This window comes from Eublepharis macularius, chromosome 4, assembly GCF_028583425.1.
Source record: "Eublepharis macularius isolate TG4126 chromosome 4, MPM_Emac_v1.0, whole genome shotgun sequence".
Taxonomy (NCBI): Eukaryota; Metazoa; Chordata; class Lepidosauria; order Squamata; family Eublepharidae; genus Eublepharis; species Eublepharis macularius.
In genome coordinates this window covers 169,469,764-169,493,038 of record NC_072793.1, presented here as the reverse complement: position 1 = coordinate 169,493,038, position 23,275 = coordinate 169,469,764, and the positions used below count along the sequence as shown (strand labels likewise).

General features: G+C 44.0%; 1 pseudogene; it reads left to right on the top strand.

The window, feature by feature from the left end:
- Positions 1 to 10,062: 10,062 nt before the first annotated feature.
- The window catches only part of LOC129327812 (zinc finger protein 585B-like), a 30,947-nt pseudogene continuing 17,734 nt past the window's right edge, over positions 10,063 to 23,275 (top strand).

The following is a 23,275-nucleotide window of genomic DNA, read 5'->3' as shown; positions in this document are numbered from 1 at the left end:
TCAGATTGGCCACGTGCCCAATATCGATTTCTTGTTTACTGTGAGAATACAGTAGTCAAACTTCCAAGTTCTTTTTTGGTAGAAGAGGTGTAGAAACCTTCCAATTACAGGATTTTTAAAAATCTAATGAAGAGACTTGATACCAACCCATAGGTTTAAATATCTAAATGTGGGTTCTTCCTCAACCCATGTCTCTGGCAGGTTTGGGGAAACGGAACTGTTTCATTGGCTATAAGGGAAGGCCTGCTTTGGGGAAGTGAGAGGGGGCCGAAAGTGTTCCTGCTCCATCAGTACCATAAACAGTGGTATCCTTCTCTACCAGGTAGCAAAGATGGTAATTGGTGGCATCATCCTCGGGTGGTTTTGGCCATATCTGGCTGATTTGGCCCAGAAGCGAGGCTTTGGGACCTATGCTTGACAGGAACCACATGGTCCTAGAGTTTCAGGTCAGTAGCCATGTTGGTCTGCAGGAGAACAGTAAGATTCAAGTCCAGTAGCACCTTGAAGACCAACAAAATTTCAGGGTGTAAGTTTTTGAGAGTCAAAAGTCTATTCATGAGATGCTTGTATCTGACAAAGGGAGCTTTGATTTTCAAAAGCTTATACCTTGAAAATCTTGTTGGTCTTCCAGGTGTTACTGGAATCTGTGGTCCCAGAGGGCTCTATTATGTCCTCAGTGCTTTGGATTCTGGAAGTTCTGGGGGGCTTTGAGAGTTTCAGAGGTATCTCTGCTGGAGTCTCTATTCAGGCCTGGAACGTGAGGCTCCTTGCAGCATTGGATGGGATCTTTCTCCTTAGTCCTCTCCCACTTTCAAACAGGCACCTGGCCGCATAATTAACCTGGGAGCTGGAAGAATTACTGAGCCAGGCTGAGCAGAGCCACACCCTTCTGTGCACTGAAGTAAACTCTCCTTTGGACTACAGGGTTCAAGGTGGCTGAGAGCAGAGACGGGGGGGTGGGAATTTTTTTCAGTGCTTTATTTTTCTGTTACAAACTTTCTGTTTGTTTGGGGCTCATTCTGCCCTACTGAGACTCTTTTGTTTCCGTTTTTCAACCAGAAATGATGTCATCAGGGCCTCCAAAAGTGTGCGCACAGGCAGCTTGGATTGGGCCCCCATTGCTGCCAGTGCCCTTCCCCCATTCCTCGCTTTTGAGGTAAGGGAGGCTGGCAACACTAGCATTCTCTCCTCCATTTTATCCGCTGAACAATACTGTGAGGTAGGTTAGACTGAAAATGGGTTAACTGGCCCAAGGTCATTCAGTGAGCTTCCATGGCAGACTGTGGATTTGAAACCCGCTCTTGTAGATCTTAGTGTGAAGCTCTACCCACTATACCACACTGGCTTTTGTGGGGTGATTGCAGTTAAACTGTATCAAGGAGCCACAAGGCCTGGATGAGCCATGATAGTTAGGTGACAGCCAGTCACCCAGTGGTTGCTATGTGGCCTGGCCCTGAGTCCTTCCTCAAAGGTCAATACAACTCTGGAAAGGGTCTGACCCTCTCCCCTTGTCTTTTACTGGCAGTACTGAGGTTGCCTAGCAACAGCTACTGAGGGCATTTTTTTGTTAAAAGGTACAAGTGCTGCTTCTATTATGGAGGGGATTAATCCCCCAGTGGGTTTTCTTTTTTAATATTTTATATTTTTCTGCAAACCTGGGCATTTTTCCAGGTTCATAGAAAGGTCTGGCTTGTCTGTTCACAGCTCCTGGAGCCACATCAAGAATTAAGAGTCCTTGATGGTGATCAGGTACAATTTTGGCTGCCATTTTGGGGTTGCTTGGCAATACCAAAAAACACTGCCAAGACATTTGTGCCTTAATTAAAGTGTTCACTGCTATATCCTGAAGGACTTACAGTCTTTTGTAAGCATTGGATGGATGTTGCCTGACCTTTCTGGATTAATTTTTTATTCCTTTTTGTTTGCAGCCTAGTTTTCTGTTGGCTGATAATACCTTTGAGCATGAACAGAGTGCCTTACCAACCCCACTAAGCAACCACAGCCAGACTTTACAGAAATTTTACGGAGTTCAAAGATTTTGTATTAGAGAGCACATTTTCTTGGCCATGATGGGACCTAAAGTGCACCTTTAAATTTTTCCTTCTTTTGAAAAAAAAAGTCATTGTCTTTTTGTTTCTCTGTTTGCAAGAGCTAATAAAGGGTCAAGAAGCAGACAAAAATGTGGTTCCTAGAAAGAATGGAAAGGGAAGAAAGAAATACTGAAGTCCTCCAACTTCTTTTTGGAATCCGTCTTTGCTCTCAGAAGATTTGGAGGATTGAGGCTGGAGCTGGAAAGGGGGTGCCTGGAAGGGTAAAGATCAGCAGGGCAGTGGTGGGGAGGGGAGAGAAGCTGGGGAGTCCTGCAATGGGGTTTCCCATGTGTAGAGCAGAACTGGGAAGGAACAAGTCCTGGTGGCCCCCTCTTTCTTTCCCAAGGAGGGCTACCAGCTCTTGATCCAGTTTGAACCAAGAATGGATCTGCAGTAAGGAGCAAAAGAGGATCAGGTCTCCCTCTGGGCTGGGAACAGATTCTCTTCCTGATCTCTGCAGATGAAGCCTCTGCTGAACACACAGGAGCCGGGCAGGCTGGAGTTTCTCCTCTGCACTTGACAGGGGTGGGGCAGGAATAGAGCTGCCCTCATGCAGACACCCCCCCCCACACACACACACAGTCTAAGAGAAGGATGCCTGCCCCCCTCTTCAATTACCTGAGCTCCACTTATGAGTGGTGGAACTGGTCCCATTGTAGGCTTCCCCATGCAAAGACTTCTCCATGTGTTCATTTTCACTCTTTTTTTAAAAAAAACTCAGCCCTTATATCGATATGTTACAAGCATGCACAAAAAATAAGAAGGGTGCCATGATTATTTAATGGATGTGGGGAAGAAAATAAACTGTCTCCACAACTGTGAAAATGCAGAGGGAGGGCAGCCATGTGGAAGAACTGTACCCAAACCGATTCCAATGCTTGGGGTTTGACTGCTAAGAAAATCAGGAGCAAGTTGAGTGTGCAGAAAAGCCCATTGCATATACCAGCATAAGGCAATACAGAGGCAGTGAGGAAGTGAATGACGAGTATATATTGCAACGAGACATCTGGAGGCTACCAGTTTGTACGGTCAACCTTGCCCAATTCCCTCCTTCCTGCAACCTGCCCGTTGTCCTGTTTGGCTTTTGTTTCTGTGGGTCCCTTGATGCTGTCAAAAGGGGCATCTTTCTCCTCCTTTTGTCAGCAGAAAAGATTATGGGGATCCATCACCATCTTTGGAAATATTGTAAAAGAATATCCTGTAGTAACAGCCATGATGATAGCAACCGGTTATGTGGTTCATTCAAATAGGGCTCTATCGTTTTAGTTTTGTCTCCTCAGCTACTCATCAAGGTGATCAAAGGTGACCTTCCTTAGTTTCTCTAATGGTGTCAAGCCACTTCAGATCAAATCAAGCCACTTGCATAAAGACCTCACGGTTCTCTCAGAGCGGGACCACAAGTGACGCCTGACACAGGTTGGACACTAGTCAGCTTCCCTCAAGTTTTGATGGGAAATGTAGGCAGCTTGGCGGAATGTTGGACAAGTGACAGTTGAAAAGTCCATTGGACAGCAGTCAAGAGAGTCAAGCTGCAAGACCAGGATGCCTACATTTCCCATCAAAACTTGAGGGAAGCTGACTGGTGTCCAACCTGTGTCAGGTGTCACTTGTGGTCCTGCTCTCAGAGGACCCTAATATACTGAACACCCCCATTCCCCCCCACCAGGCCCACCCTGCCCTTGACCTTTTCTTGGATCAGGGATGGTACCCCAACTCCTCAAGCTTAGGTAAGAGATGTATAATAATTTCCCCACATTTCTTTAATACCCAGACTCCTTTTCAAGGGGACCAAACTTGTGTTCTCATAACATCATCCATCCCCCCTGGCCTCCATTTTTCTACATAGCTTGGCTACTCAAGAGGCATGGTAGCTGTACCATACTGGAGCTTATGCCTTCTCAGGTTTGCTTATAAATCTGGAGGAGTTAGCCTTGTTAGTCTGTAGTGATGTAGTGAACTGTGATTCTCAAAAGCTTATGCTACAGTAAAGTTGGTTAGTCTTTAAGGTGCTACTGGACTCTTTTCTGTTTTGCTTATAAATCTGAGCTCTGACTTCCCTTCAATCGGTAGTCCCTGCACAGCAAAGGATCTTGGAATCTTTTATTCCCATGGATGGGTTTTCACAGTTCAATCCTAAGCAGAGTTATAGCCTTCTAAGTCCACTGAAGACAATAGGCGTAGAAGAGCGGTAACACTGTTTAGGATTGTACTGCACAGCAACCTCTTTTTCGTTCCCAGTGTGATGCATGCACATGTTTGTCAAGTGGGGCCTCTTGTGTATGAGGACAGGCCAGTTATGGGGTAGTTCTGGGTCTTCAGGATCCTTTTCGGCCTCCCTGGGTGAATGGCAACTTGCTGTAACTTCCCTTTATAGCTTCTAGCATGCTTTGACTCAGCTGGCACAGATCCTGCCCAGTAGCATCCCTCACATTGCTGTGGCATTGGGCTGAGACAGCTTTCGGATTCTTTGGGATCTCCTGATTCCCACAAATCCTTTCCGAAAGCACTTAGAGTAGACCTAGAGCAGCTAAAGAGGGTGGGTGTTCCAGCGCTTCTGTTCCTGCTATGGCAGGGATATCCCTACTGGGCTTCCTCTGCTCACCCTCAAGCTCCAAGAATGTCCCAAGCTAGCGCGGGCAGCCCAGGCTTTCATCCACTGTAGAGTCCATCTTACTTGCCGCATACTGAAGCCCAGTGAACAGCTACTCTGCTGTGTTATGAATTGTGATCCTGAAGATGCTGTGGCCATCAAGAATTTGTTCTAATTGCAACAGAGTTTCATCAAAACAGATTCTGGCCTTTAAAAAAAATACTTATAAGCGAACACTTAAATGACCAAAATGTACTGCATCGGCTGGCAATAGAACAGCAGGATTTGGGTCCAATGTCACCATGGAGATCAGTAAGATTTTAAGGGTATAAGCTTATGAGAGTCAAAACTCCCTTCTTCAGATACAGGAAGGAGTGAAGATATCCCAGTCAGCAGGTGAGAGGTTGAAGCAAAGAAAGGACGGCATTGTAAACCCATGTGCAGTTCCCCACCAGGGAAGATTTCAGTCGGTAGAGATCTACATACTCTGTCATCTCAAAAAATCGTAATTTTTATCATTCCATTCACTTTTTTACTACTCATTTGGATTCATTTATCTTTTATAGTTTATCATACATAGTTTTTTTCTTTGTTTCATGTTTTTATAAATTTAGGTGAAATGAGGATTTAAGACTTTCCCAAAAATTACCACTCCAAAACTGCTACATCCAGAATTAAGGAAGAAACGGGGGTTTTTTTATACACCTTTCCCCAAGGAAGAGAGAGACACAGGTCAAAGTATTTATACTGCACAGACCAGAAACACTGTGAACAGCTCAAAACTATTAAAATTTCAGATTATCATCTGCTGGACCCTAGACAATATACTAGTGTTAGGATTACTTCAATGTTTTACAAAAATCAACCAAAATATCCATTTTTATTTGTATACTATTTATTTTGAACACTAACAGTACAATCCTAGGGAGAGTTACTCCGGTCTAAGCCCATTGATTTCGATGGGTTTAGACTGGAGTAACTCTTCTTAAGATTGCACTGTAAGTAAATGAAGTTCATTCTTCCTGTTTTCCTCTATATTGATTGGTAGGTACAAAGTCAGAGTTTGCAAAGGGCACTAAAAGCCAAGGGCACAATTCTAATACAAATTAACTCTCATACAGAAAAATAATAAAGGCTCGAAGCAATGCATCATTTTAAAGATGTGCAAAAAGAGGGCAGCAGGTAAAAAAATAGGCATGGATTACAAACAAAGCAAACTCTTTCAGGAAGCTACATATTCAGGCTCCAGTGGTAAAAGAAAAGTTGAGACAGGAAGATAAGATGATTTGGGTACCCATTGGGAAGGAAGGTGGGGTATAAATGAAATAAATAAACAACAAAAAGACACCCTTGGTGCCTTCTTTGCCTTCTCCTCTATGGAGTGAAGGGAAAAGAGTTGACATGAAGCCAGCTCAGGACATGAGGCCAGCTCCAAACACTGTGTAAAACGGAACAGTTTAAGAGGATATTTTTATAAAGGGAAAAAGGATAGAGATGTCTGAACATTTTTATGCAGTTCTTGCTGCACTGTTTTTTTGAATGTATTATACCATTTTACTGTGTTTTCTAACTGATTTTGCTTGATGCATCATCTTTCCACATCTAAGAAATTTCTAGGGTTTTCCCCTGTATGATTTTTTTTGACGGAAAGTAAGATAATCACATCCAACGATCTTTCCACACTCCACGCATTTACACATTTTCTCCCATGTAAATTCTCTGGTGTGAATTAAGCTGGGAACTGTGACTGAAGCTTTTTTCCACATCACACATTTCTATCGTTACTTCTGTGTGAATTATTTGATAGGGAGTAAGGCAATCATTCCACACAAACTTTTCCACACTCATATATAGTTACTCCCTTCTATGAATCTTTTGATGTGAAGTAAGGTGTGAATTGTGACTGAATTGTGACTGTGAGTGCTTGAAAGTTTGAGACCTTCTGCATGGTCTTGAATGCCTCAGGATGGTGTGGGGCAACAGGGACAAAACCTACTTCCCCAAAGCATCAAACCCGGGGGAAATAAAAGCCAAAAGGGCTTCACATTCTAACTGAGGGCGAGGGTTTCCCCAGAAAATCCCCCTTTAGGTACTACTTTGCAGGTCTTCTGAGTGTCAAGCAGCACAGTCCCTGTCCCCCACTTAACACCCCCTTCCCAGCTCCCTCGGTCCTTTCTTTAGCCCCCTCCCTCTTTATCTGTTCCATCCTTCTCCCCACCCCAAATCTCCCTTCAGCCCCCAGCTCCTTACCCCCTCCCACATCTGCTCTCCTCCAAAAAACTCACCCTCAACTCCCCTCCCTTCTTCCTTAACGTGCCTCTCTGGAACCTGAGACCACAAGAGCCTTATCCAGCCCTTAAAGGTGCCAGGTTCAGATTCTGCCCTCAGTTCTGCAAGGACTTTGCAGATGTGCATAAAGGGTCAGAGAGTCTGTCTCTGATGCGAAAGGGGGAGCAAGGAAGGAATTTGGAAGGAGGGCGCTCTCTCCCTCTTCTTATCTCTCTGCATTGGGCCTTGCTTTGTAGCCCCCTCCCCCCAATATCTCCCCCAAGCCCCTTTAGGCTAACCAGATTCCACTCCAGCCATTCAAGCAGCAACCCGGACAACTTAAAGAGGGGACCGGAAATGGCTTTCCTATGTTTCCCCCCTAAGGTTGCCTCTCTAGGACTTCGGACTCACTCACTTTAACTCATACAACATACTCCCCTCCCTATGAGAGCCGCCCACCACTGTTCTTAAGCTGCTGCTATGTTCAACTGTACTGTTGCACTATTTGTAATTAACTGTATTGCCGCCATCAAGAAAAAGCGTGCTGCTATTTTTTAATATTGTTGTACAATGCTTTTAAATGTTTTATATGGAATGTTTTAAATGTTTTAAAGTTGTTATCTGCCGTGAGCCTGCTTGCAGGGAGGGCGGAATACAAATATGATAAAATAAAAATAAATAAATAAAATAATCTCCCCAGAAAAACAGCAGCGAGAACTGTCACAAAACATAAAATAAATAAAATCAGATTTCTCAGAGCAAAGGGTCAGGCTATGTTGTGCTTGTTTTCATGGGGCAGCAAAACGTAAAAATCTCTGATAATTATGGGATGGGCGTAGACTTCCCTCCCTGTGAATAGATACTGTTTTACTGTTTCGGAGTCTTACTTTTTAGAGCCACCCTAATTGTCAAGATCAGCAACGGCCCACACACATTCTTTTGCCAACCCCCACAGTTTCCGGTGTGGCCTGCCTAAAGAGGTCAGGAAACCTTCCAGGCTAGCCTGTCATTCCACAAACTATGTAAAATTGAATAGTTTAGGAGGATATTTGTATAAAGCTGTTAGGGCTAAATTATAACAGAATTCTTCAGGGAGCGGGACTGTAGTGTATATAATATACATATCCGTTTGCTGTATCTGTTATCTTGCTCCCCCTGCATTGATTCTTCTTTCTGCATCGCTTAATTTAGCATATCAAATACATAGGCTTGGTTTCAGGTTTCTGTAATCCTAGTCCTATTACATTACTTATTACAGGTCTCATTTTTATTGATTGCAGTGTAGTGTAGGGGTTAGGGTATCAGACTTGGATCTGGGAATCCCCTCTCTGAATCTTCCCATTCTGTCAAGGAAGCTCACTGGGTGACCTTCGCTGATTCTGCACACGTTGGATAATGCACTTTCAATGCACTTTATCAATCGTTTGAGGTGGATTTTTTGTTCCGCACATGAAAAAACCCATTCCAAATGATCTATAAAGAGGATTGGAAGTGCATTATCCAATGTGTGCGGAATCAGCCCTTGGGCCAGTCACACTCTCTCAACCTAACTTACATCATAGGATTGTTGTAAGGATAAAATAGAGGAGAGGAGAATCATATGTGCCACTTTGGGTCCCCACTGGGGGGACAGGTGGGGTATAAATGAAGTAAAATAAAGTCAAAAATCACACTGTGTTACCTACCTTGACTCTTAGTGAGAAAGGTGGACTCTAAACATAGTCAGCTCTAGTATGCATTGGGAACCTAAGTTCCCAATGCATACTAGGCCAAGTCATGCAGGACTAATTTCCCCAATCATTGCTTATTTCACACACAAAGACTGTGTTGCATAGCATACCTGGCATCCATTAATAACTGTCTGGCATCCATTCATAACTGTAATGTGTACACTCAAAGATCCTCTTAGCCCCCCAAAGCTTTTGAAAAGAATGCCCCCAAACTGCCAGTCTCTTGATGTGCCAGATTGGTAATTAAATGCCTGTAACACATTGTGCCACTGGCACGTGAGAGTAAAATTGTGACAGTATAGATCAAAACCAGTATAGATGAGACAGCAGGATTTTACTCCAGCGGCACCTTAGAGTCCAACAAGATTTTCAGAGTGTAAGCTTTTGAGAGTCAGAGCTTCCTTCTTCAGATGCTTAAGTATAGATGAGAGTCACCTCATCATTACTCTGAGAAAGATCCTGGATAAAGTGGGAGGAAAGTCTTTGTTCAAAGCTTACTTTGAAACAGACCTACTGACAGCTTCTGGGCCATTACAAAGACCCAGGCATTGCTCAATTTTTAAAAACCTTTAAAAGTAAAGTAGTAATAATGCTATAACATCAAACTTAAAAACAAAGAGAATCATAACTTTCCAGGAAGCAGAAAGTTTGGGCAGAGAACAAGTAACTTTAATATTATGATGATGGTAGTCCAAAGTTGACACCTAGGGCAAAGGAATGAGTGGATCGAAGTGGCTCTTTTGGGGGAACCAGAATGACTGATTTGACTGAGTACCAGTGCATGAACTTTTGTAGGGCACAGTCTCCAGTGTATGTGGGTGTATGATCTGGGGTGGCCCAAAGATTTTTTTAGGGTACAGTTTCCCCCAGTTTCTGCATGCGCATTTGTCCTGGGGCACCCCACAAGTACTGGGGTTTGGACTATGAAATAGCATAGGTCCACTTGGAGGGCAGAGCACACTGACTATAGAGCTGTTATGTGGTGGTCCAAAACTTACCTTGGGGTACAGAGCTTTTAAATTATCCTCAATATTTGTGGTTGGATTCTCAATATGAAACCTGGAACTGGAAACCAACTTCAGCCACCTTTCCCTTTGGTCTCTGAGCATAAGTAGAGTGCCTTGCCCAGGCCCTCACTGATGAGTAAGCACAGCTAATCCTTTCATCTCTGGGATTAGACAGTGGAGTTTCTTGATGGGGCCTAAAAGAAAAACACGTTTCTCCCAACTCTTTCTAAACCAATATTAAGCCATAAGCATTAAAATAAGGACTTTTTTTGCCAACAAGGATTAGAAAGGGTTAAAGTAGTAGAGCAGCGTTTCCTAGCGAGGATGAAAAAGAGGTGGAGAAGAAATACTGACTTCCTCCTTCTTTGGGGGTCGGGATTTGCTTGCAGGAGAGCGGGAGGACCGAGGCTGGAGGCGGACTGGGGGATTCCTGGAAGGGTAAAGAGCGGCGGGGAGGGGAGGGAGAAGCTCCCCCAGGCTGGGCAGCCCTACAGAGAGTCTCTCTGGGCCCCCCGAGCAGAGCAGGGCCGGGAAGGAGGGAAGGTCGAGTTACCGCCTTCTCTCTTTCCCGAGGAGAGTTGCGAACTCTTCTGAGGATGGCTGTGCAGCAGGGAGCAGGAGGGGATCCAGCCCCCCACCCCCCAGACGGGAAGAGATCCCTGTATGGATCTCTGCAGCTCGAAATCCTCTAGTAAAAGTTCCGGAGCGTGGCGGGCTGAACTAGTTGGCAGCTCTCGTGCAAAGAGTGTCTGGGATGGCCCCAAATCTGGTGTGTCGGGCATTGGACTTGGACGGGGGCGTAGAGCTGTCGCCCCAGTCTGAAAGAGAGGAGGGCACCTGAAACTCTCAGGTCTCCACTTTTATTGAGATCCTTCAAGCGGAGACCTGGCAGCTGGGTGGGGATAATATTTGTTTATTTACTTATTAGCGTTATTTATTGCCCACCTTTCTCATTGATTTACATCCTGTAAGGTAATACAATCAACGGCTGGGACATCCAGTGAGCAATGCCACAGGGTTTGTGGGTTTCATCCTCGGTTTTCCTTGGGAAAAAGAATCTTTTCCCTGTTATGGCAAATAGAACTACTTTGGATCAGGAGGAGGTGTGTGCATACAGCCCAGATGTGAGAGACACAACAGACCCCACCTTTTGGCTTGCATTGATTATTTTATTTTATTTTATTGCTGGTTGAATTAATTCTGATGTTCTTGGAAAGGGGGGGTGTTCTTACTGTTGAGAGAAAAGTTGGCTTATACATCTTCGTAAGTGTGGGTGTGGGTGTAGGTAAAGGGATTCCTGCCTAGAGGGAAGCATCATTTTCCCCGCATACCATGGCCCTCTTATCTCCCTTGGGAGTCTGTGTGTAATCAGACTGTCTGAGGCTTGCTCACCTTTCCCCCTTGATATCTATGGATTGACTCGCTGATCTGAGCAATTCGCCTTCTGCAAGTGACCCTACACATGCTGGATCAATGTGCATCAAGGGGGGTGGGCATGAGTATGCTCGCTCCACCCCCACCTATGCAGAATCACCAGGTCTCACATGTGTGACCAAGAAAGTTTAAAAAGCCGCGTTCCCAGTTGTAGGAACGGAATCTACATTCATGCACTTGCTGTGTGCGCAGACATTGTGCTCACCAACCAATGATGGTGAGAGGTGGGGCAGCACACAGATGCACACTCAGCCTTCATGTACGCAGGGTCATCTGTATAGATATGCTGTCTTGAATGAATATGGAACTTCATGTGACACCTTCTTTTGTGCTGTTCTCTGTAGGTGCTTGGATGGGGTTGAAGGGATGGAATTGAGGCTGGGTCATAGTGCAGTGTTTAAGTATGCGCCTTGCATACAGCAGGTCCACAGTTCGATCCCAGGCACCTCCAGCCACAACTTCATGCAATCCCTGTTGGGAATGGATGTCCTTGCTGATATGATCATTGTGCTACCCTCTGTGGTGTCCCCTATCCTGTGGAATGACCTGCCCATGGAAGTCAGAAGAGCCCCCACTCTCCTGGCTTTTTATAAACGATGCAAAACTGAACTATTCAAAAAGGCTTTTTACTCAAATGAGAGGGCTGTATTATAAGGATGGGGTCTCAAATGCTTCGCTAATGAGTTAGGGACCATAGACTTCATCACTATATTGCCTTACATATTGTCTCCTATGTACCACCAGTGCTCCATGTTGTCTAACGTTAGTCCTAGAACTGCTTATGTTCTGCTTCAGTGTTTTTTCGGTATATTTTCAGTATTGGATTCTTGCTAATACTATGTCTTTTAAACTTGTATGTATTTGCCCTGTGGCATTGTTTATGGAAATGTCCTTGATACTGTATGGAAAGGTACTTGATACTGATTGTACTAATCTCATACTTTGTAATCCGCCTTGAGTCTCAGTGAGTGAGAAAGGTGGACCATGAATGACATAAATAAATAAAATAAAATACCCTACAGAAGAGTGATGTATTTGAACAGGACAGATTAGGTGGAAAATGCCAAACATAAGAATTTAAATGTATGCATTTAATTATGAGATATAAAATTATGCTAATGTAGCTTTACCTGTAACATATATATATTACCAGTAGAAACCGAGATAGAGGACACAATGGCACTTTTATCCATTTTCTTTGTTTCTAGAGAGAAGCCAGATCTAGAAGATTGTAATTCATTTGCACGGTTTTCCATAGGAAAAACATCACAAGGCGATCACCACGTATGAAAATGGAAGGGCAAAGCACCACAATAGGGGAAACACCAGAGGTGGTGGCAGAAGCTCCTCACATCCTCCAGGCTGGGAGTATTGGGGAATTGCTGCAAAAGAGGCCAGGAGATCTGATACATCAGGAAGCAGGGGAGAGTTCCCCTTCCCTTGCTCAGTGGGAAGCCCAGTGGCAGGAATATCTCAAGACAGTGGAAAACTCTCACTCTGGGTGGGGAATCCCAACCTTCCCAGAGAAACCCTCATCCTGGGAGGATGCCAAGGCCTTCCTGGCCTCCTTCGAGCAAGTGGCTGAAGCCTGTCAGTGGTGCAAGGAAGAGTGGGTGACCCGACTCCTGCCAGCCCTCAGCGGAGAAGCCAAAGAGGCCTTTAACAGTCTGGATGTCTCAGAGAGAGAGGATTATGGGAAGGTGAAGGCAGCCATCTTGCAAGCGGGGACCCTGAGTCAGGAGAAGCAGAGCCAGCTATTCAAGTGTTTCTCCTATGAGGAGGCTGAGAGGCCATGGGGGTCTTCTAGCCAACTCCATGAAGTCTGCCGTGGATGGCTGAGAGTGGAGAATCACAGAAAGGAGCAGATCATGGAGCTCTGGATCCTGGAGCAGCTGCTGACTGTCCTGCCCCCCGAGATCCAGAGTAAGGTGAGGGAAAGCAGCCCTGAGAGCTGCTCCCAGGCGGTGGCCCTGACCGAGGAGTTCCTTATAAGGCAGCGAAAGGCCAAGAGGCAGGAGAAGCAGGTGAGACCTTTCTGCTGTGGGGGTCATGTTCATGTATTCGTGGGTGAAGCCTGAAGTACCATCTGCAGTTTTGGCCCACAAGAGTCCTGAGTCCTGCCATGGGCTCAGCAGGTGGGCTTGGGTCAGCCACAGCTCTCCAGCTGTATTGTGGGGAAAATAACAACACTGTCTTTTTTCACTGCTCTGAGTGGGGCACTAATTTGTCTGGTGGTTGTTGTTATTTCCCTCCGCCTGTGCAGTTCAGCAGTTGCTGGTATTTTGAGGGTGTTTTTGGTTGCACTGTCTTCTTTGTGGAATTCACTGTCCTAGGAGTTTACTCTGACCAGCTTATTTCCAGTGTTTTAAGAAATCCATTTTGGAAAAAGAACTTTATTGGAAGGGAACTGGTGGATCTAATTCATATTAATTAGATGGATCATATTAATTAGATGGAGCCCTATTAATGGCTCATTTTTCATTGCATTGAATATTAGTAGCACCTGCAGCTTGGTGCTTTGTTTTCATATTATCGTTAATAGTACTGAGTTTTAGTTTCTATTAACATGTGTTGTGAATGTGTTCAGGAATCAGGAAGTAAGATAACTGAAGACCAAATATGGATGCTAAACCTGGAAGTGAAAAAAAAGAACGCTAGCAAGTAAAGACTCCCAATGCACAATGTATCAAAAGAGAGGAATTCATGTGGCTGTGTCCAACAAACACGTATAAACGCACCGCTCTCAAAAAATTCCACCAAGTAAAAATGTGTATTGTATACACTGCAAAACATTCATACAAATTCTCCTCTGTACACTATTGATAAAGCACAGAAAGAAATATAACAAAGCTGTGTGTTACACATGTGGCAATAACATATCCAGATTATACAAATTAAGCAACAAGCCCAGTTCTACAGTATATACAGGAAAAAATTCTACAATACAAGAGGGTAAGGTGAGCTCCCAGATAATGACTCTGTTCAATATCTCCTTCAGTACGTAAGACTTTCCAGAATTGTTTGAAATAAGGACACAACTAGTGTGTTGTTACACTAACTGCTGTGCTAATTTTGTAAAATAAATAGTCATTGTTTATAAGCAGTGTAGCAATTCTGTGTGTGAAAACCCAAATATAGATGTTTTATCATTACCTTATTTCAAAGATAATTTAATCAGACTGATTTACTGTTGCTGCAGCCAAATATGATGTGTGCAACTCCACTATTAATCACTTTTCATCTGTTTAAACATGCTATAATTAATATTCAATAATAATAGTACACCAAAATATCATGATGGCACAAAAATTACAAGAAAATTGTATGTTAAAATAATGACTTCATCATAATATTAGTAGTAAGCCTGCACAGATAAATCTCACATAAACTTTTCTTCAAATGCTGCAGCTGCCGTAAAAATGAAAGCAACCCGGTAATCAGATAAATGATAGCCCAGGTGTGCTTGATTTCGTCAGATCTCAGAAGCTAAGCAGGGTCAGCCATGGTTAGTAATTGGATGGGAGACCTCCAACGAAGACCAGGGTTGCAGAGGCAGGCAATGGCAAACCGCCTCTGTTAGTCTCTTGCCATGAAAACCTCACCAGGTGTCACCATAAATCAGCTATGACTTGAGGGCACTCTCTACCACCATAACTAGGTAAAGAGTTTCAAAGCTAATGCAAGTGAACCAGGCTGTTCCAGGGTGCATTTTATTTTAAAATGTGGTGCTCAAAATAACCAAATTCCTTCAGGAACCTCTGTCCTGATATCTCCCTAATACATACCTTTGAATCTGCTAGTCAGGATGGGACACAAAACCCTCCCCTCTATCTCCCTCCCCTCCCTCATTTGCTTTGCCCTGAAATGGTCCCTCTCTGCTGTTGCAGGTGCCCTTGGAAAAGGCATCTGGGAATGTCTCTGCCGATGTAGGCCAGGATCTGCCTGAGATTGAGTGGAAGCAGCTCTCGGTGGGCATCAAGGAAGAGGAGGACGGAGAGGCCAGCTTACTGGGTAAGGAGGTCTTCTGGGACCTGAGAACTGGGCATTTCAGAATTTCCTTCTGGTGCTGAGCTCAATCATGGCTCTTTTCATCTTTTTAGGAGCTGCAATATCCTTAGATACTGGATATGCCAGAGAAAGGGCTGGTAACTTAAGAACAGTCCTGCTGAAGGAGTTCAAAGGTTCATCGACTCTTTCCTGCTAGATGCCTCCAGACTTACCCTACCTCTCCCCCCTCACAACTGGCATCCCTTCCAAAAACTATGGGGGTGTCACAGAGTACTCTCTCTCCTGCAGAGGAAGCATTACTTTTAAAATAGGCTCATGGAAACAAAAAAGTATCTTTGACTATTTCAAAGCAATTCTCTAACCACTAAACCACAGAGCTGTATTAAAAGGGCTGTTCTCCAGCTTCTTTCGTGCAGAGTTCAGAAGTTTGTTTATTCCAGATGTAACATGAAAACCACGTGTCCCAACCAAAAATCACTGAAATATTAGATAGTATGACGCAACCCAAATCTGAGAGATTCAGGGGTATTTGGGGTGTAACTACCTAATACAGGCTCAATGATGTGAAACTCACATCACCATACCAAAATCCTCTGACTTGTCGCTGCCATATGTTATGTCATGAGTTTCTATCTGAGCTAGAAAAGAAGTTAGCTATGAACTCTATGTTGCAAATCTGTGATCTCTTCATTCTTCATACTGTTAGATTTTATTTTGGGTGTCGATCCATCTCGTAATTTATTTCTATTTAGGATGCACCTTGAGAACTTAGCTGAGCAAGTAACTTGTTTCACAAATATGAAAATAAGGGCTACTTCCCTTGTTCAACTAATATCTCTTTCAGACAAGGGTCTGCGACAGGGGTCACTTTTCAACAGAGAGGTTCACTTGGGGAGGTCCTGCCCCTCCCCAGGTAAACATGTTATTGAGAGCCTGAAAAACAGCTCCCAGTGGCTCTCCTCACAACTAGAAAGAAACTCTCTAAACAGTCAGAGGACCTGATATTATGATAACTTCTGGTATTTAATCAACAGAGAATCAAAAGACCTGCACAAATCTGTACAGCAAGTTAAATGTGAAGGGTGGGGAAACAATTCTTTACCATTTTTCCCCTTTAAAGTACATATGGGGAGTTTTAGGGAGAGGAGGGATAGGTAGAATATAAAAACTGCTCTACTGGAGGGCCTGGCTGTGGAAAAGGTTCAACCAGCTGCTCATTTTAAGGGGGGAAAGTTCTGACAAAGAAAATGCACATCCGTTGATAAGGAATGCATAAGTTTCCTGCGTAGCTAAGTTTCCTGCATAGGTGATCATTGAATCTCTAAGTGGCTAAGTTTCCTGCATAGGTGATCATTGAATCTCTTCGTTCCGTAGAAGAGCAAGATTTGAGACCAGTTGCACCATAGAGACCAACTAGATTTCCAGGGTATGAGTGTTTGAGAGTCATAGCTCCCTTTGTCAGATACAAGGAGTGGGAAAATGTAGGAGTCTTTATGACCTAGGCATAGGGTGGGAGGGGTATTGCAATTTAGAGTGTCAGGAAGCTAGCTAAAATACACGTTGTAATTAGCTTGATAGAGCAGGAGTGTGAAGTGCAGAAAATAAGCATCTATGAGAAAAACCCAATGTCTCAATTCAACCCTTGGGGTTCATTGTTCCAAACTTGTGAATAAACTCAATTTCAGCAATTGCACATGGTAATTTCCCTGTGAAGTTTCTCTTTTTGAGAACTGCAACTTTTAGACCAGCAATGGAATATCCTGGAAGATTAAAATGGTCACCCACGGTTTTTTGAATGTTGTGATTTAACATTCCTCTTGTAGTTGAGATTCATTGATGACATTTTTATTATCTGGACACATGGGAAAGAAGAACTTGGGAAATTTCACCAGACCTTCAGCAACTTCCATTCCACCATCAACCTCACCATGAATCAATCTACACAGGAAGTACATTTTCTAGACACCATTATACAAATACATGATGGATGCATTAAAATCACTTTATACTAGAAACCTACTAATCGGCAGGCACTTCCAGTAGCCATCCTAAACACGCCAAATAATCCATTGCCTATAGTCACGCTCTATGCTACAGCTGCATCTGCTCCAATCACGCTGACAGGGATTTTCACCTGCAGAGATTTCTGCAGAGATTTCAACAGAGATTTCTGGAAGTAACAGTTCCCATTGGATGTAGGAAGAAAACAGCTCAACTAAGCGAGAATGATACCATGGGATAACCTGCTACAAGATTAACCCAAATCAAACAACAACATAACATCGCTGGTAGTCACATACAGTTCCTAGCTCAGACCAGTTCAACGTATCATTAATGACTTGCAGCCTATGCTGGGCAATGATACTGCTCTCTCACAGGCATTGGGAGGCAAACTTTTTCTTGCCTACAGACAGCCCCCCCCCCCCCAACCTTAAACAATTCGTCACTCGGAATAATGCACTTCCCAACATGATCACGGACTCTGGAACCTGGGCTTGCAATAAGCCACGATGCCAACTCTGTCCTCATATTTACTCTAACACCACCATCACTGGACCTAACAACACCATTTATACCATCTCAGGTTCATTTACTTGTTCATCTTCCAATGTCCTATATGTCATCAAGTGTCAGCAATGCCCTTTCACTCTACATTAGACGAACAGTCAGACCTAATGTAAAAGAATGGACGTACACCTGACATAAAAATCTCAACATTCAGAAAACAGTGGGTGACCATTTTAATCTCCTAGGACATTTCACTTCTGACCTAAAAGTTGCAGTTCTCAAACAGAGATAATTCAAAGGGAAATTAGCACATGAGAGTGCTGAAAAATGGAGTTTATTTGCAGATTTGGAACAATGAATCCCAAGGGTTGAATCAGGACACAGGATTTTTCTCACACTACAGATGCTAATGTTCTGCACTTCACACCCATGGTCTATCAAGCTAATCACAACATGTTTTATAGCTAGCTTCTTGACACTTTACTTTGCAATAACCCTCTGCCAAGATTATAAATATTCCTACCCTTTTCTACTCCTTGTGTCTAATGAAGGGTGCTTTCAAAAACTCATACCCTGGAAATCTAGTTGGTCTCTATAGTGCAACTGAACTTGAATCTTGCTCTTCTATGATAGACCAAGATGGCTATCTACCTGAAATTAACTTTATTCCATAGGAGATGTAGAAGAGACGGTTTGGGAATTCCAGGGGTTCTTATTGGAAAAAGCCCAGAATGAGGAGGCCAAAGGAAAATCCAGAGATTGAGATGGTCCTCAGAGGCAGGAGGGATGGCAAGCAGAGAAGATGAGGGATAACAGGAGGGAAAACTGCTCCAGGGAAAACAAAAATGTGGCTTTTGGGAAGACCTTTGTTCAGAGAACGAATGTTGTTTCCCTGAAACAAATTCCCTCAGGAGAGAAACTATATATAAGCGTGGAAAAAGCTTCACTTGGAAAATGGTCCTTACTTCACATCAAAGAATTCACTCAGGTGAGGAGAAGTATAAATAGTCAGCAGGCAAACCAAGCTTCTCTAATGCAGCAGGATTTAATTTACTTTTAAAGGAGAGCCTGTGTGATGTAGCCTCTAGAGTGATGGTTTAAGATGGGGCAATCCAGGTTCGATTCCCCTCTCTGCCATGGAAGCTTGCTGAGTGACCTTTGGTGAGTCACACACTCTCAGCCTAGCCTACCTCACAGAGTTCTTGTGAGGGAACAAATGGAGGAGAGGAGAATGATTTGGGTCCCCACTGGGGAGGAAGACAGGATATAAATGAAGTAAAAACAGGAAAAAAATTAAATGTCAATTAATATACAGTACAATGAACAGCAGGAAGAAGCCATTGAAATGTTCTGAGTACGGAGAGTAGTTCAAGTGCATATCAGACCTCCTTGTATGAGTGCTAATGGGATTGCTTTCTTTATTCCCACAGGGAATGACCAGGGGGATGAGGAAGATGAGGAACTACATCAGTTATCACAAGATAAAGCAAAGCACGGAGGGCTGAAAGGTGGGCCAAAGAGGCAGAAGGGAAGCCACATGGGTGAGAAGAGTTTAAAACCCTTTCCTAGCCAAGAAGGGCATTTCCATGAACTAATTCACATAGCAGAGGAAACATACAAGTGTTTTGAGTGTGGAATGAATTTCTTAGATCAAACACAGTATGATATGCATGTGCAAGTGCATGGTGAAAAGAAGACCCATAAATGCTTGGAGTGTGGGAAGAGCTTCAGGTGCAGATCAGAACTCCTTGCACATCAGAGAACCCACACAGGGGAGAAACCTTTTGAATGCTTAGAGTGTGGAAAGAAATTCAGTCAGAGTTGCAATCTTCAGCAGCATCTAAGAACCCACAAAGATTTCAAACCTTTTGAGTGCTCAGAGTGTGGAAAGAACTTCAACTGGAGTGGCGATCTTCAGCGTCATCAAAGAACCCACACAGGGGAGAAACCTTTTGAATGCTCAGAGTGTGGAAAGAAATTCAGTCAGAGTTGCATTCTTCAACAGCACCTAAGAACTCACAAAGGTGACAAACCTTTTCAGTGCTCAGAGTGTGGAAAGCGCTTCAACTGGAGTGTCAATCTTCAGAGGCATCAAAGAATCCACACAGATGAGAAACGTTTTGAATGCTCAGAGTGTGGAAAAAGCTTCCACTGGAGTGTCAATCTTCAGAGGCATCAAAGAATCCACACAAGCGAGAAGCCTTTTGAATGTTTAGAGTGTGGAAAGAGATTCCGAAGACGTTTGTGTCTTCAACAACATGAAAGAACTCATACAGGGGAGAGACCGTTTGAATGCTTAGAGTGTGGAAAGAGATTCGGTCAGAGCTGCCATCTTCAACAGCATCTAAGAACCCACACAGGGGAGAAACCTTTCGAATGCTCAGAGTGTGGAATGAAATTCAGCTGGAGCGGCAATCTTCAACGACATCAGAGAACCCACACAGGGGAGAAACCTTTGAAATGCTCAGAGTGTGGAAAGAGATTTATCCAGAAAGCACACCTTCAACAACATCAAAGAATCCATATGAGGGACACCACATAGCTGTTTGGCCTGTGACAAGAGCTTATTTCATATTTCACGCCTTAAAGACAACCACAGACTCCACACAACACTGAAACAATATAAACTATTGGATAGAGCTTGCATCTATACAGTAACCTTACCGTACCCATAGGAAAATAAATTCAAACTGGGGAGAAACGGTATAAATGTTTGGATGTGCAAAGCTCTTTAACCATGATTGAAACCTCAAATAGATCAGACAGGGAAGAAAGCAAGGATGTCTTCTTGAGTGTGGAAGCAAGGCCAGCTTTGCCCTCCTTAACCATAAAAGAATCCACACAGGGAAGAAACCTCATAAATGCTCAGTGTGTGGCCAAAGCTTGAGGCGGAGATCAGACCTTCATTTTCCTCAGAGAATCCGCACAAGTTTGAAACTTTCCTCTTGAACCACACTAGAGTTTGCTTTGATGAAACTCTTCTTTGATTGCCCAGGTGTCAAGGGCTCAGAAAGTAATCATGCAAAGAAGGGCTTTTTAGTGTTTGCCTTTCTCTGTGAAACTCATCACTTAGGGGAATCTGCCACGCTAACTCTTTGTGACATCTGCAAAACTGGTGAAAACATTTTCATTTTACAAATTGCGTAAAGACATAGACAAGTTGAGGACAGCAGATAACTAAGCCTCTTTGTCACTGGTGTAAATGTAGCATGAAGAGCTGGCATCCCTAATTCAGAATCGTTTTTTCTCACAAGTTCTAGAGAGACATCCCCCAACTCTAATTCCCCTCCTCAGTCCAACCTGTTGCAAGCTTTTGAATTAAATTCTTCCCTTCACAGAACTCAAGAAGTTTAAAGGGGTCAGACCCCTCCCAACAACATACAGTCTTGTGGAAATGAGTGGGTATCCTTGGAGATGGCAGATGAGTTGTGGAACAGGAGCTCCACAATCCCAGTTTTCCCACCCCCGATTCTCTGAAATAGCATCGGAAGAGAGAAGTAATATCCCATCCTTGGGCTCTAATCCCCTGGGGCTCCTTCAGCCAGAAATGACCTGGTCTGAGCTCTCAGGGCCAGGATTTCCCCACTTCTAGCTCCTCACAGGGCCCTTGAATTCCTCCATGGAAACGATGCTTTTATTGAATAGACTGGAAAAAAATCTCTCTTTTCTCTCACTAATTTAGTTTGGAACGATACCTGGTTTAGTATTACTAAGAAAGAAAATGGCCTGCCCCTTTCATAGAGACTTAGTGTGTAGAAGCGGGCAGCTGAAGTTTTTTGTGGCATGGAGGTAAATAATAACCGATCAAACTTCTGTTAAAGGTAGAGGACTCTTTTTTTTTCTCCAGGCAGTTGATGAACCCTTAATTGGGTGTTTCTGTATCAGTCTGAGAAAACAAAACTCAGCTAAAGAAGGGTTGTTAGTTATTAAAGAGAGAAGTATTTTTATCATGTAATTCAGATGGTGTCTCTGTGTGTTTTCTTTTATGTGCTTTTTGAGATTTTTAATGAGTTGGTTTTGATTAAATGTTAGAGGTGTGTACTGAGAAACTTTGTTTCTGGGGTTTCGAAATGAATTATGTACCATTAGTGTTTTTTTTTAGGCTGGAGTGTTGCCAGTTCAGATCTAATCCGTATGGATTTTTTTTTTATCATGAGGACATGGCCAAACCCAATTAATGATGATATTTTTAACTCAAATTACAGCCATGCTTAAAACAGTAACACTCTTAAAGAAAAGCTAGAAAAGTTGGCTTTTCATACTGAGATGTCTACTCTTTTTTCCCTACGCTGTCCCTTATACCTGCAACTGCCTTCCAAAACTCCAGTATCATGTCCCTTTTCTCCCTCCATGGAGTCTACCTTTTGATTGGAACAAGCCAGACTCCCCGTCCCCAACTCAAACAAAGCTGATAACAACAAAACCAGTCCCTGTCTTTCACTTTTATCATTCTCTCACCTCCCTGTGTCTCTTAGATTGCAAGGTCCTTGGGGCAAGAACCTGTTTTCTCAGATGTTCTGTAAATATGGTTGCCAACTCCTGCTTGAGAAATTCCTGAAGATATGGGGGGAGGGGGGAGCCTGGAGAGGCCAAGAGTGGGGGAGGAAAGGTTCCTCAGCAGGGTATAATACTACAGAATCTACCCTCCAAAGCAGCCATTTTCTCCAGGAGATCTGATCTCTGTGGCCTGAAGATCAGTGGTAATTCTGGGAGATCTTCAGCCCCCACCTAGAGATTGGCAACCCTATGTGTAAAGCACTGTATTCCCTGATGGTGTTCTATCATCAATGGAAGTTTTAAAAAAACATCCCAGCTCCCTGTGATACAAGCTGAGCTGCACATCTTGCCTCACTCTGCCTTGCAAGTTTATTCCAGACTAGAAACAAAGCGGGTTGTGCAAATAAATACAAGGGTCCCTAGAAAGCTGTTGTGCTTTTCAAAATTTTTTATGAAACATAACATTCAGTGATCAATGCTGAAAGATTTCTTTATATACAATGTGTCTGTATATAAAGCCCTCCCAGTTTCTGCTCTCAAAATCTCCAGGAATTTCACTACCTGGAGCTGGCAACCCCACACGGGGAGTCCTGGTCAGGCTGTTAAATGACTCTGCAGTGCCCCCCCCCTTCCAGTCACCCACAGGTTATCCCAGCCTCTCCCGCCTGATGGATGGTTCTCTGGATCTCTTGGGTTTCTCCATGCCCCCAGCCCTTCCCTTCCCTTTTAAGGAAATTCTGCAGGATGCAAAAGGTGGGCTGGAGCTGGGAAGGGCCCCAGCTGCAACCAAATTAGTGTGAGGAAGGGCTTGCAGCCTGCCCATTCATAGAATCATAGAGTTGGAAGGGGCCATACAGACCATCTGGTCCAACCCCCTGCCCAGTGCAGGATCAGCCTAAGGCATCTCTGATTGATGGGGGCTGAGGACACATGACAGACTGCCGGCTGCCGCTTGACAGGTGGGCAGGTTTATCCCTCCCCCTGGCGCCGATCCCAGTGGGGAGGGGAAGGCGAGCAGCCGCCTCCTTTGCAACTGGCGGCCGGTTTGTAGGCAGGCGGGTTTGCTTCCCCGGCTGTGCCGGCTTGACAGGGGGGCGCACCCCTGCGCCGAGGGGAAGGCGAGCTGCCGCCCCTCTTGCAGCC